At 41.0% G+C, this 17,515-nt stretch overlaps 1 pseudogene across 1 annotated transcript in view; it reads right to left on the minus strand.

Annotated features, from left to right (window-relative positions):
* LOC308273967 (survival motor neuron protein-like) overlaps positions 1 to 16,066 on the minus strand; it is a 36,802-nt pseudogene extending 20,736 nt beyond the window's left edge. The window contains exon 1 of the transcript in view: positions 15,182 to 16,066. The product of the transcript in view is annotated as a survival motor neuron protein-like (transcript). The remainder of the gene's footprint in view (positions 1 to 15,181) is intronic.
* Positions 16,067 to 17,515: the final 1,449 nt, after the last annotated feature.

Genomic DNA, 17,515 nt, shown 5'->3' on the forward strand with positions numbered 1-17,515 from the left:
AAGTTTATTACACAGGTGGGTCAAAGTTAGGATAACTCCTGAAAAACTCCATGTGAGCTCTCATTTTATAGATTTGAGAAAAGGGCAGAAGCAGGCAGGTGGGCTTACTGTTATGGTTTGAAATGACATGGGTTCTTTTTCTTATTCAACTAAGGTTGGTTGAACAGAAAAATTAAAACTAACAGGCAGCTCAGTGCAGCTTTAACAAATCTTTATTACAAAATTAGTAGGAAATGGATCAGTAGGAAATAGCGAAGAGAAGGAAAAAGCAGCATGCTGACCCGCATGCTGGAGAGCCCGAAAATGGAACTCTGGCCCCTTTTGGGGACCCCAACCTTTAAATAGATTTTGTATTGGTATCTTTTTCATCAGTGTTACCAGGGCAATGGGCTAGTTACTTATTCCTTAGCCAGGTGGTGCCTCTTTGTCCCCAGACAACGCACTTACTAAGTGCAAGGGTCAAGAATCTACCTGGCCCTCGGCTCTATTGTATTGGGCGGTATTGGTTGCTCATCAACTAGGGTGCTTTGCAGCCGCACACAAAGTTTACCTTTCCTATGCCCAAGCCAGATCCCAGCGGAGAGGAGGTAAACAGAGGCACCGGTTGCCTCTATTGTTGTTTTAGAGCTAAAGGCTTCAGTTGACTCTAAGGTTTTACTATAGGTTAATGATTAGAATGAAAGGCAAAGACAGAGAGGAACTCTGCGTTGTAATCGCTGCAGCCCCCTCCCTGCCTGAGTGCTTGCACAGCACCTAAGCTCTGACTAGATTTTACACTTTGGAAATTATCAAAGCAATTTTCCAATACCAGCACCTTAATACATTTTGATGCCTCTTCCCAATACTGGCACACTTACAGAAGCTGAAACATGACAGTTAGTGATTACAGGGTAGCTCAAGGAAATTAGATAAGGGGAAGGTAAGAGGGGGAAATTCCTGAGTGACCTTGCACAGGGTCAGAAGTGATCCCTTATGGACATCTTATCTTCAGATGGTTGTCTGGATACATGGCCCTTTGCAGGCCACTTATCCATAGTTACATCATTTTGCAAGTACCACGGGAGGGGTAATTCTTGGCCTTTCATTGTGACAACTCTTATTATTCTACCAAAAAACAAACAAAAAAATGGAGTAGTTCCCTTTATTTTTTTACTGATTTTTGAAAAATTAAATATATTTATTCTATACCTTTAAATATACAGAAGATAGAAAAATAGTACATTAGTATACATACCAGTTAGATTCATTAACACTTTTCCATGTATGCCTCACACACATACACTTTCTTAAACCATTTAAAAATACATTAGCAGCTGGGCATGGTGGTGCACACTTGTAATCCCAGCATTCGGGAGGCTGAGACCTGGAGGATCACGGTTCGCAGACAGCCTCAGCTACTTAGTGAGGCCCTCTGCAACTCAGTAAGACCCAGTTTCAAAATAAAGAATAAAAAATAGAGCAGGGAGTGTAGCTCGGAGATCAAATGCCCCTGGGTTCCATCCCCAGACCCGCAAAACAAAACATAACAAAACAAAACATTAGAGACACTGTAACATTTTACTCCTAAATATTTGAGTATACAAATTAAAATTCATTCTTTTATAAACAACATTTTTTCTCATAGCTCATAGAATTAGAAATTACCTAATATCATCCAGTCTATATTCAAATTTCCTCAATGCTCCCACCCCACAAAGTTTTTTACAGAAGGCTTTTCAAACCAGGGTCCAGCTTGGCATGGTAGCGCATGCTTGTAATCCCAGCATTTGAGAAACTTAGGAGAATTGCAGTTCGCAGCCAGCCTCAGCTGTTTAGTGAGGTCCTTTGCAACTCAGTGAGACCCTGTTTCAAAATAAAGAATAAACAATAGGGCTGGGGGTATAGCTCAGAAGTAGAATGCCCTTGGGTTCCATCCCCAGTACCACAAATAAATAAATAAATAAATAAATAAATAAATAAATAAATAAATAAAAAATAAATAAATAAAACCAGGGTCCAATGAGGGATCCTCCATTGAGGACTGGAGGTGTAGCTCAGTGGTAGAGCACTTGCCACAGACCCTGGGTGTAATCCCACATTATGTCTCCTAATTAACTTTTAATCTGGAATAGTGATCCACTCACCCCTTTCTATTTTTTTTCTTGACATTGATATTTTGAAGAAATGAAGCCAGTTCTCTTTTACATTTTCTATCCTAGATCTGTCTAGGATAGTTGTGTCATTTAATTGTTGCTTTATCCTTAGTATTTCTTGCAAATTAGGAATTAGACCTCGAGGTGATTCAGCTGGCCAATCAGGATTATGTGCAACTCTCCAGACGCATGGCCCATTGGTCCCTTCCCCCAAGGCCGGCTGACTCTCCAGAGGGGCCGGGTCCAAATAAAGAAGCGGTCTCTGATAACCCAGTTGGTGTTTTTACCTCCCTCCTAAAAAATAAAGAAAGAAAAGAAAAGAAATTAGGCCTTGAGAACTGATTTAAATTTCAGTTAAGCTTTTTTTTTTTTTTTTTTTTTTTTTTTGCGGTACTGGGTATTTTTTTTTAAGCTTTACCAAAAGACTTTTTTTGTTCTTTGTTATAGCTATAAATTAAAATATCCCTGTGAATTTGACAAATTAAAAATTCTTATTCAATTTTTTAAAAAAAGAGAGTGCAGACTCATAAAGTAACTTGTTCCCAATTGTGTAGACAAGGTCACTTACAGGTGACCAAGCTAAAACTAAATTTTATCTATTCTGATTCCATATTTATTTATTTATTTATTTATTATTTTTATATTTTATATTTTTATTAAAATTTTTTTTTATTGGTGCACTGTATTCATACATCATAATGGGCCCAATCCCCACCCCATTATCTCCCCATCCCTCCTTCCCATGCTTGGCTTAGTGGTTGACATCTAATATCATAGCAATTTATCTAAAATTAACAATGATAATCTCACATAACAGATTCATTTGTTTGATATCAAACTTTTGACCACTTAGAGATAATATTTCAATATTTCTTTTTGCTTTCTTTCTTTCTTTTTTATATTTTATGTTATACATTTAATTTGTATTTGGTGCCCTCTCCCCCCCCCCTCGTTTTCCCTTCCCCCCTCCTGGCAATTAATACCCAGGCTAACCTTGCTATATATCGTACCTTTACACCTATTTGGAAGTAGCCCCTCATCAATCAAGTTCAGCCTCCTTCCTCTCTTAGCTTTCCATTCAAACTTGCTGAGATTTCCCTTCCATTATGTGAATTCCCTCTAGTATCCCCAATGCTCACTAGTTAGGGCATATTAGAGGAAACATATGTCCCTTATCTTTCTGTGTTTGGCTGATCTCACTTAACATAATGCTTTCCAGCACTTTTCATCTTCTTACGAATTACGTGATTTTGTTCTTCTTTATAGCTGAATATAATTCCATTGTGTGTATTTCCCATAACTTTGCAAACCATTCACCTGTTGATGGGAGCCTAGGTTGTTTCCAAATTTTGGCTATTACAAATTGTGCTGCTATGAACATGGGTATACATATGTTACTGTAGTTCTCTGATTTCAACCTCTTTGGCTAAATACCCAGGAGTGGTATAGCCAGATCGTATGGTAGATCTATTCCCAGTTTTCTAAGGTATCTCCACACTGATCTTCATAGTGGCTGAACTAGTTTGCACTCCCACCAACAGTGCAAAAGAGTTCCTCTTTCCCCACATCCTCGCCAGCATTTGTTGTTGTTTGATTTTTTTATGCTTGCCAATCTGACTCGGGTTAGATGGAATCTCAGCATAGTTTTGATTTGCATCTTCCTGATGGCTAATGATGAAGAAACATCTTTTCATGAATCTATTGGCCATTTGTATCTCTTCCTTTGTAAAGTGTCTATTCAATTCAATTGCCCATTTCTTGATTGGGTTGTTTGTTTTGTTAGTGTAGAGTCTTTTGAGCTCTTTGTATATTCTGGATATTAGCCCCCTATTGGAGTGGTGACTGGTAAAGATCGTCTCCCATTCTGTAGGCTTCCTCTTTAGGTTCTTGATGGTTTCCTTTGATGAGAAGAAGCTTTTTAGTTTGATGCTATCCCACTTGTTGATTCTTGCTTTAATTTCCTGAGCTTTGGAGGTCTTGTTGAGAAAGTTACTGCCTATGCCAATAGGTTATAGTGTTGAGCCTATGCTCTCCTCTAATAACTTCATAGTCTCTGGTCTAATTTCTAAGTCTTTGATCCATCTCGAGTTAATTCCTGTGCATGGTGAGATATAGGGGTTTAGTTCCATCTTTCTACTAATGGATAGCCAGTTCTCCCAGCACCATTTGTTGAAGAGGCTGTCTTTTCTCCAGCATATGAGTTTGGCCCCTTTGTCAAAGATTAATTGACTGTAGGTGTGTGGATTTGTTTCTGTATCTTCTATTCTGTTCCACTGGTCAGTGTACCTCTTATTGTGCCAGTACCATGCTGTTTTTATTACTATTGACCTATAGTATAGTTTGAAGTCTGGGATTGTGATACCTCCTGCGTGATTCTTATTGCTGAGAATTGCTTTGGCTATTCTGGGTCTTTTCTTTCTCCATATAAAGTTTATGATTGCTTCTTCTAGGTCTGTGAAGAATGTTGTTAGTATTTTAATGGGAATTGCATTGAATCTATAAATCATTTTAGGCAGAATGGCCATTGTGATATTTATTCTGTCTATCCACAAGCACGGGAGGTCTTTCCATCTTCCAAGGTCTTCTTCAATTTCTTTCTTTAATGTTTTATAGTTTTTGTGATAGAGGTCTTTTACATCTTTGGTTAGATTTATTCATAGGTATTTTATTGGTTTTGAGGTTATAGTGAAAGGAATTGATTGTTTTATTTCTTTCATTGTGGATTCATTGTTGAACCCAAGGGCTTTCTACCTCTGAGCTATACCTCCAGCCCTATTCTGAAACAGGGTTTTACTCAGTTGCAAAGGGTGTTGTTGGGGCCCACTCGGCTGGACCGAGATGGCACCCAGGCTTGTTGCCAGCGTGGATTCAAGATGGCGCCTAGGCTTGCAGCCAAGTCATGAGACTCACAAGATGGACGTCTCCTTGAGCATGCGCAGTGTGCCATGCTACGTGCCTGCAGAATGATCAGTGACGCCTACTACCAGCCTGCCTATTAGAAAGTCAGAAGTGTGCATGCCCTAGCTGTGAAAGCTTGGGGTTGGTAGGGAATAGAAGGAGGGATTATGATGCTGATATAAATTGTGCTTGTTCTACGCATTGTCAGACATATTAAGAGACATATTCAGAGATATTATGAAAAAGAATTAAGGATCCATTAAAGAAGAATTCATATTTCAGCTGAAGAGGTGTCTGTGTCGTTCTCTAAGCCCCTGCGGGTCGGAGTCTTAGGGGACGATAAGTGGTGCCGAAACCCGGGAAGAAAAACAATGTAACCAAAAAGTTCACAGGTAAGCGACAAAATAAGGCTCGCAGAAAAGCGAGGCTCGCAGGTAAGCGAGGGACAGCTGTCAAAGTTCGCAGGTAAATGCAATGATAAGCTCGTGGTAAATGCGACGATAAGTTCGGAGGTAATTCCGATGATAAGGGGTGTAGGGTTTATAACAAAGTAAAATTTATCATGGGGTCTAAGGTTGCTACCATGAAGGTCAAAGAGGCTCTTTGTAATATTCTGTCTAAGGGAGGAGTGAAAGTGAAAGCAGCCACTTTAAAAAATTTTCTTAGCACAGTTAGAGCGGTATCTCCATGGTTTATGGAGGAAGGATATGTGAATCTTTCTCAATGGAAGCGTCTCGGTCAGGATCTTCTTAAGGCCGATGCCGAAGGGGCTCTCCCACCTGGGACATTGGCTATTTGGAGTTTAATTAAAGCATGCCTGGCAGATAAAACAGGAAGGTATAGTCAAGTTCTGGCTGAAGGCTCTAATGCTTTAGAGAAAGCAAAAGAAGAGATTTCAGAGCAAGGTCGACAGGCAGATTCTCACAGGGACGAGGAGTCCTCTGAAAGCGACTCCCCCGATTCCTTCGAGGAACAAGAGGCATGGCCTGTTCCACCAGAGAGAGATAAGGAGGAAGAAGCCTTGTTAGAATCTTGGTGCAGGATCCAAATGTCTTGTCACAGTAAGAAGAAACATCCTGAACCTTCTGCTCCTCCCCCTCTCTCTCCTAGTCTGCCACCATATCTTACTGAGAAAGGAAAGTCTGATAGGCGGAATACATCTGAGGCTAGTCTGTGGGCAGAGATTTTGCCTACGCCAGGAGCATTTCCTGTTTCTTGACCAGAATCAGCAAAGGTATCATGAGCCATTAGATTGGAAGGTTGTTCAAAGATTAAAAGAAGCTGTGTCCACATATGGAGTGCAGGCTTCATTTACCTTGTCACTGGTAGAATCCTTTGAAAGATACTCCATAACTCCAAGTGATTGGACAAATTTGTGCAGGGCTGTATTGTCTGGTGGAACCTATCTTAATTGGAAGTCAGCCTATATAGAATATTGCTCTGACCAAGCTCGTGTAAATGCTCAGACAGGGCAACCTGCTTGGAATCTGGATATGCTTATGGGACAAGGACCATTTGCTAATAATCAAAATGGGTACCCACAGCAGGTGTATGGGCAAATTAATCAAGCAGCATTAAGGGCATGGAAGATGTTATCAGGGACAGGTAATTTAGGAGCCAGTCTGTCAAAAGTTACTCAAGGACCCAATGAGCCTTTTGCTGATTTTTTATCACGGCTTGTAAAAACTGCTTCTCGGGTTTTCCCTGATGTGGATGCTGCCATGCCATTGATTAAACAGTTAGCTTATGAGCAAGCCAATAAGCCTTGTCGGGATGCAATACGTCCCTATAAAAATAAGGGCCTAAAAATATGGCTCAAGATATGCAGAGACATAACTGATTCTGTCATACAAGGACAAGCTATAGCTGCTGCCATTGTTTCTGGGTTGCAGGGCAAGCCTTATAATCAAAAGCAGAGAGGCAGTTCAGGGAATTGTTTCCGATGTGGTCAACCAGGACACTTAAAAAGAGATTGTACACAGATTAATTCTGGAGCATCTTATAACCAGGCCCAGAAGATTCCCAATTTGTGTCCTCGATGTAGAAAAGGCAACCATTGGGCTGTAAAATGCAGATCTCGATGGGATGTAGATGAAAAGCCTCTTCCTCCACCACAATCAAATGCTAGGCCAAAAAATGGGCAGAGGGGCCCTGTGCCTCAGGGCCCTCAAATGTATGGGGCAATTCAACAGGAGACAGGGACCGCAGGACTACAGATGAGGCAGGTGCCTCGATTTCAGCAGCCTCTCCTACCATACGGAGAGCAACCCCAGGGAGTGGAGGATTGGACGTCTGTGCCACCGCCCAACTCATATTAACCCCTGAAATGGGAGTTCAAAAAGTAGATTCAGATTTTCATGGACCCCTTCCTTCTAATACTGTAGGACTGCTTCTAGGCCGAAGTTCCACTACCTTATCGGGTCTAGTGGTGTATCCAGGAGTTATTGACCAGGACTATACAGGCAATGTGAAAATATTAGTTTCCTCCCCTCGTGGGATTTCTGTTATAAATAATGGAGACCGAATTGCTCAGATAATTCTGTTGCCTAGTAAACACTCTCTTTGTCCTAGCCAAAGACAGGCAAGAAAAGATAAGGGCTTTGGTTCTACAGGTCCTCCTGGAGCATGGCTCACTATGAACATGGGGTCACGTCCCATGTGTCAACTCACCATACAGGGAGTCTCTTTTTGGGGTCTCTTGGACTCAGGTGCAAACTGTAGTATCATTAGATTATCTGAATGGCCAAAAGATTGGGGATTAAAACAGACAGATCAATTACTTAAGGGGTTAGGATATGCAAATAGTCCAAGCTGCAGTGCTGTTCACCTTAATTGGGCAGATCAAGAAGGTCATTCAGGGACATTCCAACCTTTTCTTCTAGAGCTTCCTGTATCCTTGTGGGGACGAGATGTACTGCAACAAATGGGAGTAAAATTGACTACTGAATCTGTATATAGCCATCAAAGTCAACAACTTATGCACAATGCAGGCTATTCAGGGACAGGTGGGCTTGGCCGATTTGAACAAGGTCGAAAGTTATCAGCAGGACATTTACAGTCCTCCACATCTCCATGGAATACACCTATTTTTGTTATTAAAAAGAAATCAGGTAAATGGAGATTGTTACATGATCTCCGAGCAGTAAATAATAGTATGGAGATCATGGGACCAGTGCAATTGGGGCTACCAGTTATATCGGCCCTCCCTGCCAATTGGCCCACTGTTGTGTTGGACATCAAAGACTGCTTCTTCTCTATCCCACTGCATCCTGCAGATACCCCTCGATTTGCTTTTACTATACCGTCCATTAATCATCAGCAGGTGGATCAAAGATATGAATGGACAGTACTACCACAGGGTATAGCTAATAGTCCTACGTTGTGCCAAATATATGGTAGATAAAGCTCTACAATCTATTAGAAGAGAATTTGCTTCTTCCATGATTTATCACTATATGGATGATATTTTATTATGTGCTAAAACCCCAAAAATTTTGGATGATATGCTTATAAAAACTATATCATGTCTTAAACAATGGAATTTAATTATAGCTCCAGAAAAAATACAACAAAAATGTTAAACAATACCTTGGCACTAAATTAGAAGATACTATTATTCGTCCTCTTAAGGTTAGCTTAAGGGTGGACAATTTACAAACTTTAAACGATTTCCAAAAACTTTTAGGGGATATAAATTGGATTCGACCATATTGCAGGCTTTATAATGCTGACCTTAAACCTTTGTTTGATTTGCTAAAAGGGGATTCAGATTTATTTTCTTCACGATCTTTAACACCTGAGGCACGAGCATGTATTCAACTTGTAGAGAAAAGATTATCTGAAGCACAAGTAGATCGTATAGATTATCAGAAAAAATTGCTATTATGCATTCTTACCACAGATCTCACACCAACTGGAGTGTTATGGCAAGATGGTCCCATAATGTGGGTACACCTCCCTCATTCTCCCAAAAAAGTGTTGCCATGGTATCTAGCCTGTGTTGCACAAATAATTATTAAGGCACTAAAGGCAACTTTGACTGCATTTGGGATGCAGCCTGATCTTATCATCACTCCATATACTACAGAACAGCTTGCCACTCTAGCTGCCACCAATTCTGACTGGGCCATTGTTCATGTAATGGCCACAGGACAATTTGATAATCATTATCCACAACATTCATGGCTCAGGTTTGTTTTGGCTCATCCTATTATTTTTCCTAAAATCACTCGATCTGCACCGATTGCTGGAGCGCCAAATATTTTTACAGATGGATCCAAAGGAGGTATGGGAGTGATATTCAAAAAAGGCTCTGATCCACAAACTATTCTTTTTCCCCATTCATCAGCACAGGCAGTAGAGATTTTGACAGTGATTCAAGTATTTATGCTCTATGATTCCACTCCATTCAATTTAATTTCAGATAGCTTATATGTGGTACAGGCACTTAATAGCCTTGAATGTGTAGGACATATTAAGGGACAATCTACTATTCTTTTATTATTGGCTAAGTTACAACAATATATTTGAAACCGAAAATGTTCTTTCTATGCAACCCACATACGAGCTCATTCAGTTCTTCCTGGACCGCTTGCTAAAGGCAATGCTATTGCAGATTTTCATACTCAAACTGTACTTATTTTTTCAAATGAAGACAAAGTTTTACAGGCTCAAAAATTTCACAATAAATTTTATGTAAATTCCCAAACGCTGAGACCAAAATTTAAAATCACTAAAGAACAAGCTCGACGCATTGTATTGCAATGCAAAAATTATTTAACATTATTGCCACAGCCTACTACAGGAGTAAATCCTTGAGGTTTGCGACCTCTTCACCTATGGCAAATGGATGTCACGCATGTTCTTAAATTTGGATCTCTTAAATATGTACATGTTTCTGTGGATACATGTTCTGGAGTTATCTTTGCCTCTGCTAATACTGGAGAAAAGGCCCAACATGTAATTTCCCATTGTCTGCAAGCTTTTGCTGCCTGGGGCATCCCTCACCAAATTAAAACTGATAATGGACCTGCTTATGTTTCTCAAAGATTTTCTCATTTTTGTGCCCAAATGGCTATACAATTAAATCATGGATTACCATATAATCCACAGGGCCAAGGCATAGTAGAACGAGCCCATGACACTATTAAATCTGCTTTAATAAAACAAAAAGGGGGAATAGGGGCTCAATGGACCACACCAAAAGATAAACTAAATCTTATATTATTTATTCTAAATTTTTTAACGTTGGACGCCAATGAACGAACAGCAGCGGAAAGACATTACAGGCCTCATGAGCGCTATGCGGGGCAAGCAATGTGGAAAGATATTCTTACAGGAGCATGGAATGGTCCAGATCCAGTGCTAACGTGGGGTCGAGGGTCGGTGTGTGTTTTCCCACAGGACAAAGACTCGCTGATTTGGGTTCCTGAAAGATTGGTGCGCCATGTACAGGAACCAATGGAAGATGCCAAGCAACAAATGGATATGGCTAACTCTGTTGGTAATGTTCAACATTGGAGTGAGTTGAAAAGATCTTTGGGGAATTATTTCTGCTTTCCCTCTTCCTTTACCTGTGTCCACCACTGCCACCATTTTTCCTCGGTTCTTTACGACCAATAGTTCCTTAAATTTGCCCTGGATTCCCTTTGATGAAGAAATTAGGCCTTATGCATTCTTCAATATAACTTTAAGTGGTAGTTTATGTTTTTATGCTAATAAAATTTTGAATGATACCTATGATAGTCCTAATCCATGTGTGCAGTTATATAATCAGACTATGGGAAAATTTCAGCCATTTAATGATTCCAGTCCCATAGGAAATGTTACTGTCTTGGAAGGATATGCTCCTTTAGCATTTTCTAAATATGAACATCCCCAAAATAAAACAGCTCCTTTGCAGCCGCGGTGGGCTCCAAAATGTTATAGCCCACGTAGCTGGCCAGTTAAATGGACTGACTGCCAAGATTCTAAGGTAGTCTGGGCCTCTTCAGGCTATGATTTAAGTTTTTCTCCAGGCATATCTACTATGCGCAATCATACTTGGGCAGGATATAATTATACATATCAAAATCCTATACAGTATAAGCCGCCCAATCCTTTTAATATTTGGCTTCTCTATGGAATAGCAGGAGGCTGTACTGATATAACAGCTATGTCTATGATTTTAGGGGGAACTGTAAAAAATCGTAGCTATTCTCAGAATTTTTCCGATACTTTTGAGGATAGTGTCAAAGTAAATTGTTCTATGGGACCACAACTCCCGTTTGGACCCACTCCTGTTTGTGTAACTACTCCATTTTTTTGGCTTGTTTCTAATAGTTCCTTGGTTAATGATAGTCTAAGTTGTTTTATTGATACCTGTTTTCTAACTTTCTGCTGGAATGCTTCTATGCATCCTTGGGCAGTAGTAATGCGACTACCTATAGCAGTTCCTTGGCCAGTAAGAGTGGATGTAAATTCCCTCCCAGTTTTGCTGAACCGAGAAAAGAGAAATTTTGAAATTTCTGCTCTTATTGCTGTAATTGTGGCCTCTGTGACCGCGGCAGTTACAGCTGCTGCCGCTTTGGCAACGTCTATAAATACCGCAGCCACTATGAATGCCCTATCCTCACATGCGGCTACTGCCATGGCTCAGCAAGCTCAAATAAATGGACAACTTAAAGCTGGCATATTAATGGTAAATCAAAGAGTAGACCTGTTACAAGAACAGGTTGACATTCTAGGGCAAATGGCCATGATACCATGTATTCATAAATTATCTGGATTATGTATAACGTATGTGCAATATCAGAATTTCTCCCATGCAGGTAATTTGTCTCGGCAATTAAGCAAGATGCTTCTAGGGACTTGGAGCCGTGAATTTAAACACACCATGATTGAGCTTCGAGCGTCCATCGTTGCAATTAATTCTACCTGTGTGGAAGTTGCCACAGTACAACAATGGATGGACTTGATACATGGAACATTGGGTTTCTTAAAAGATTGGGGTAGCATGGCATTCTGGGCATTCTTGCTGGTGGTAGCGTGCTGTTTCCTGGTTGGATATATCAGACAAACTCGACAACGCACACTGCAACAACAGCGTATATTGGTGCAAGCTATGGCAGCCCTTGAAGCTGGCTCATCTCCCCACGTATGGCTCAGTATGCTGGATCGGTAGTCAGTGACGGGTAAGATCTTCCCCGGGACCTTTCAACCTAAGACCGGGAAACAATCATGCTATTGTTCTCCCAATAACGGGTAAGACTGGTCCTTGAGGATCGACGACCTAAGACAGGCACGATCCCGAGCCTTATTTTAATAAAACAAAAAGGGGGAGATGTCGGGGCCCACTCTGGACCGAGATGGTACCCAGGCTTGTTGCCAGCGTGGATTCAAGATGGCGCCTAGACTTGCAGCCAAGTCATGAGACTCACAAGATGGACGTCTCCTTGAGCATGCACAGTGTGCCATGCTACGTGCCTGCAGAATGATCAGTGACGCCTACCACCAGCCTGCCTATTAGAAAGTCAGAAGTGTGCATGCCCTAGCTGTGGAAGCTTGGGGTTGGTAGGGAATAGAAGGAGGGATTATGATGCTGATATAAATTGTGCTTGTTCTACGCATTGTCAGACATATTAAGAGACACATTCAGAGATATTATGAAAAAGAATTAAGGATCCATTAAAGAAGAATTCATATTTCAGCTGAAGAGGTGTCTGTGTCATTCTCTAAGCCCCTGTGGGTCGGAGTCTTAGGGGACGATAGGGTGTCACTAAGTAGCTGAGTCTGGTCATAAACTTGGGGTCCTCCTGCCTCAGCACTGGTATTACAAGTGTACACCACCATGCCCAACTTGAGTTAAACATTTTTTAAAAAAAAGTTTCATAGGTTTCAATATACTTTATACTGCAGTTCAAATAAAAATCTGTCTGGTTGTCTAACTGATAGTCATGTACAGTGTCATTGATACTAAGGGGTGTGTGTGTGTGTGTGTGTGTGTGTGTGTGTGTGTGTGTGTGATACTGTGCTGAGACCACTTGCTTCTTCTCGGCATCTGTGTGATGGTCTCCCACGCAGTTAATTGGCTGGTCCTCAACGTGAGCAAAGTCCCAAGAGAAAGTGTTGTCTCTGGCCAAAGTACCCCCCCACTCTTATTTATTCTTTCATAACTATTATTCTTTTGGTAAAGATTCTTTTAACTTTCCACATGAATTGCTCCGGTGATGTAAGATCAGGACTGTGAGAGAAACTGAGTCTGTGAAAAATAAACTTTCTGGTAATTTGTCTAAGCCTCTAAACGTCCTCGGGTTTGTTCAAATGGTAATAAAATCTAGTCAGAATTCAGATGCTGTGGAAAACATTCCAGTAACAGCAATTACAAAACGCAGACTTCCCCTCTATCTCTGACCTTCATTCTAATCATTAACTTCCAACAAAAGCCCTAAAGGGGAGGCAACCCGGTGCCTCTGTTTACCCTCTTCTTGTGATCCTGCCTAGATACAGAGAAGACAAACGCTGGGTGTGACATCAAAGCAACCTAGTTTATGAGCAGCTAATACTGCCCAATACAATAGAGCTGAAGGCTAGGAAGATTCTTGACCTTTACACCCAGTATGGGCACTGCCTGAGACAGGAAGGCGCCACGTGGCTAAGGAAAGGATATTGTAAGGGTCTGTGATAGGAATATGGATTATTTATAAGATGAATAGACTTCTAATAAGCCTATCGTTTGAGGAAAAGTGTTCAGCAGCTAGAGAAGTACATCTGACAACTAAATCCAAAAACTTCATGTTAATTTTTGGTGTTTACTTGCTAAATTGTGTTGTGAGCTTGCTTAAGCTTTCAGACTTTAGAAGGCAATGTGGACGACACCTGCGAGACTTCCATCACATCCCCCTGGATCGCCATATCTCTCCATGCCTGCCATATGGACTAAGCCCTAAAGATGGAAAGTTCCAAAAAAGTTAAAGAAGATTCCATGAGCGGCCTATTCTCCCTGGGCGTGCCTGTGTCTTCTGGAATTTGCCCTTTGGAACTGCCTGTCTGCAAGGGCAGCTGGATCTGCGGAAAGATCCAGAGCTAATCTCTTGAATGCCGGACTAGTTTTTTTTACTTTGTTTACATGTCATTCACTATTGTTTTGCAGTGATTACACTTCTCTCTTTTTTCTTACTATTAATCTCACTGGTAAAGGATATAAATTTTCTGGGTTCTTGTAATAAAGTGTCAATTGCTCAAGAAGCTTTTGTCCATGTCAGATTCTTTCCCAAAGCGCTGTGAATAGGAACTTAAAGGAATTTATTTCATAGAAGGGAAAGAATCGCTGCAGATAGGTGGCTGCAGAACGGCACCTGATTCCTTGCCCATCTTTTCTGAGATAAATGTATCCCGAGTGGACTCACGGCCATTCCAATTGAGCCAGTCTGCCGCAGTACTGGGGATTAAACTCAGAGGAATTCTAACTTTGAGCTACATCCCCAGCCCTATTTTTATTCTTTATTTTGTAATAAAATCTCACTCAGTTGCAGAGAGTCTCACAAGTTGCTGAGGCTGGCAGCAAACCCTTGGTCCTTCTGTCTCAGCCGCCCCTATTTTTATTTTGAAACAGCATCTCCCTAGGTTGATGAGAGTCTCACTACTTGCTGAAGCTTGTCCTTGAACCTGTGATTCTCCTGTCTCAGCCCCCCAAGTACTTGGATTACAAGCATGCGCCACCACATCTATCTACCTCTGGGCTATATTCCTAGACCTTTTTATATTTTATTTGGAAACAGGGTCTCACTAAGTTGCTGAGAGCCTCACTAAGTAGCTGAGGCTGGCTTTGAACTCGTGTGATCCTCCTGTCTCAGCCTCTCAAGCTCGGGGATTACAAGCATGCGCCACCACGCCTGGCTTCTTCTTTATTTTTTTTTTGTAAAGGCATGTTTGGTCCACATGACAAGTCAGCAAGTATTTGATGAGATGACACTTTTGACACCAAGATAATTTAAACGGGGATGTAAATCAATTTTTATCTAATACTTTTTGCTCCAAAATGTCAGATATGGTTTTACATTAACATTTCAACTTTTTAACATTTGGATTTTTTAAAGTCCAAAAACATGTTCTCCACAAGTAAAATATCTATACAAAAGTAGGAATCATATTTGTAATATTGGTAGACTTACTCAATTGAAATGTGAGGACCTCCCCTACTTTCTTATTTTGCCTGAAACCCACATAACAGCCAGTATGAGAGCCACTCATGTACCAGGAGATCAACATGCTCCCCAGAGCATCAGTATCATGGAGAGAATCTGCACATACGGGAGGTAATGGGGGACTTATGGGTGGCCCAGAAGGAAATGGAGGCAGCCAGCATGATAGCAAGTGGGGTGGTGGAGGGGGTGGTGGGCCACTGAATTTTAGACCTGGCTTTCCTGGTCTCAATCCTGACCCTGGCATTGGGAGAGGTGGAGGGAGAAAAGAGTTTTGTGGGGTTGCTTTGACTTGATGCTATTTGGTTTATTTCCAGGAGATTTGGAGTTCTTACTTTCGTCTGTTGAAACCTGATTTTCCTTTTCACTCTCCTGAACATTCTGTTGTGTATTATTAGCTACTTCACAGTTTGGGGAAAGCAGATAAGAAAGATTTTGCTCCTATTTTCATATCCAGTGTAAATCACAACACAGGTTTCTCTCTTAAAATCAGCAGAAGCAATGGTAGCTGGGTAAACACAGCCATCTTCTGACCACATAGCAAAACATTTGTCACCAACTTTCCACTCTTTCAAGGGAGTTGTGGTCTTCTTTTGGCTTTTATTCTTTTAAATGGGTTTTCTTCTAGGCATGCCCTTTGGTTTCTCTGCACTTTCACAGATGTCCCAAAACATTTGTGGAATTTGTTTTACCATTCTTTACAGCATGCTTAAAGGAAGCCACAGCTTTATCATAAGATATTATCAATGCTTTATCACCCCAAATTTCAGAATCATCACTCTGGCCCCTGCCACACTGGAACAGCACCGTGTCTTCCTGTTTTGGCTCCAGGACACAGCCGCAGTCCATTGGCATGGTGAGTCCTGGGAGGGAGGCATTGGGATATTTCTTTTTAGATTATATTTTATTTTGTTTTGTTTGTTCAGTTTGGTACTTGAGATTGAACCCAGGGGCATTCTACCTCTGACCTGTCCCCTAGCCCTTTGTTTTGTTTTGTTTTGAAATCTGGTCTTGCTAGGTTGCTGAAAGCCTTGCTAAATTGCTGGGGAGGTCCTCAAACTTGCAATCCTCCTGTCTCAGCCTCTCAGTGCTGGAATAATAGGCATATGCTACCATGCCTGGCCCTTTAGATTAATTTAACTGTAGAAGAAGAAAACAAACAAATATGCTAACAGTTTTGACCATGTTTGTTGAAATAGTGCCTATATAAAAAATAGAAATAAAAGGAATTGTCAAGTGTACATCTTCTCACACCAAGGACATGGAGCTGCCAGGGTTTATCTGCTTGAAGCTATGGATGTGGCTCTGAGCACATTCCTGCCCTCAATTACTTGTCCCCAGGCCTAACTCTGCCCTTGTGCTCTATGCTCTGCTACCTGTCTGGCCTTCCCTCTTTCAGGCTTTTGACATCCTTTTTGGCAGTACTGGGGCTTAAACCCAGGGCCTCATGCATGCTAGGCAAGTGCTTTCCCACTGAGCTATACCCCCAGCCCTTTTTGTTTAATTCCGAGACAGGGTCTTACTAAATTGTTCAGCCTGGCCTTGAACTTGGGATCCTCCTGTGTCAGCCTCTGCAGTAGCTGGAATTAAAGGCATGCATTACTGCAACTAGCCTCTTTTTGTCATCATTACCTCAGCCAGTCAGGATTGACTCCTCTTCCCTGCAGGAAATAATTCTAACCTGAGAGTCAGACTGACCTGACTTTAATCTATTAGGTAGAACCACATGTAATTGCTATTTTTGTAAGTCGAAGATGATCACATATTGCCAATTTCATGTAATTCAGCTAAATATCAATTTCTCATTATTCTAAAAATTTTTTTAGCTGCTTTGTTTATTCCTGGCACTTAGTCACCGCTTATTATTTACTATGATGTACTATTGTACTATGACTTTTTTTTTCTTTTTTTTTCAGTACCAGGGATTGAACCCAGGGGCATTCTGCCTCCAACCTATTTTTTTGTACTTTAATGGCTGTAGGAGCGGACAGTAAAGGGGGCCCTCCAAGAAGGGTTAACTGGAATCGAGGAAAGCTGCCTCTTCAAGGCTTGATAAGGGCTTGGCTTTTAGATTTACTACCTGGTTGACTTTTTGTCCATGGGCATACATATCAGAATTAATATAGAGAAGTTAAATATTTGGTTAGGCTAATCTTTTTTGTATTAAGCATTAGGTCAGTGTATAGGAAGTGCCACAATATCTCACATGTACATTTTGTCCTGTTGGAAAGGCTTCTATTTAGCCTGTGAAGGTATTGATAAAGACCCAAAAGAATTCATAACCTCTGAAAAAAGGGATAACTG

This window comes from Muscardinus avellanarius (genome assembly GCF_963383645.1).
Source record: "Muscardinus avellanarius genome assembly, chromosome: 15".
Classification (NCBI taxonomy): Eukaryota; Metazoa; Chordata; class Mammalia; order Rodentia; family Gliridae; genus Muscardinus; species Muscardinus avellanarius.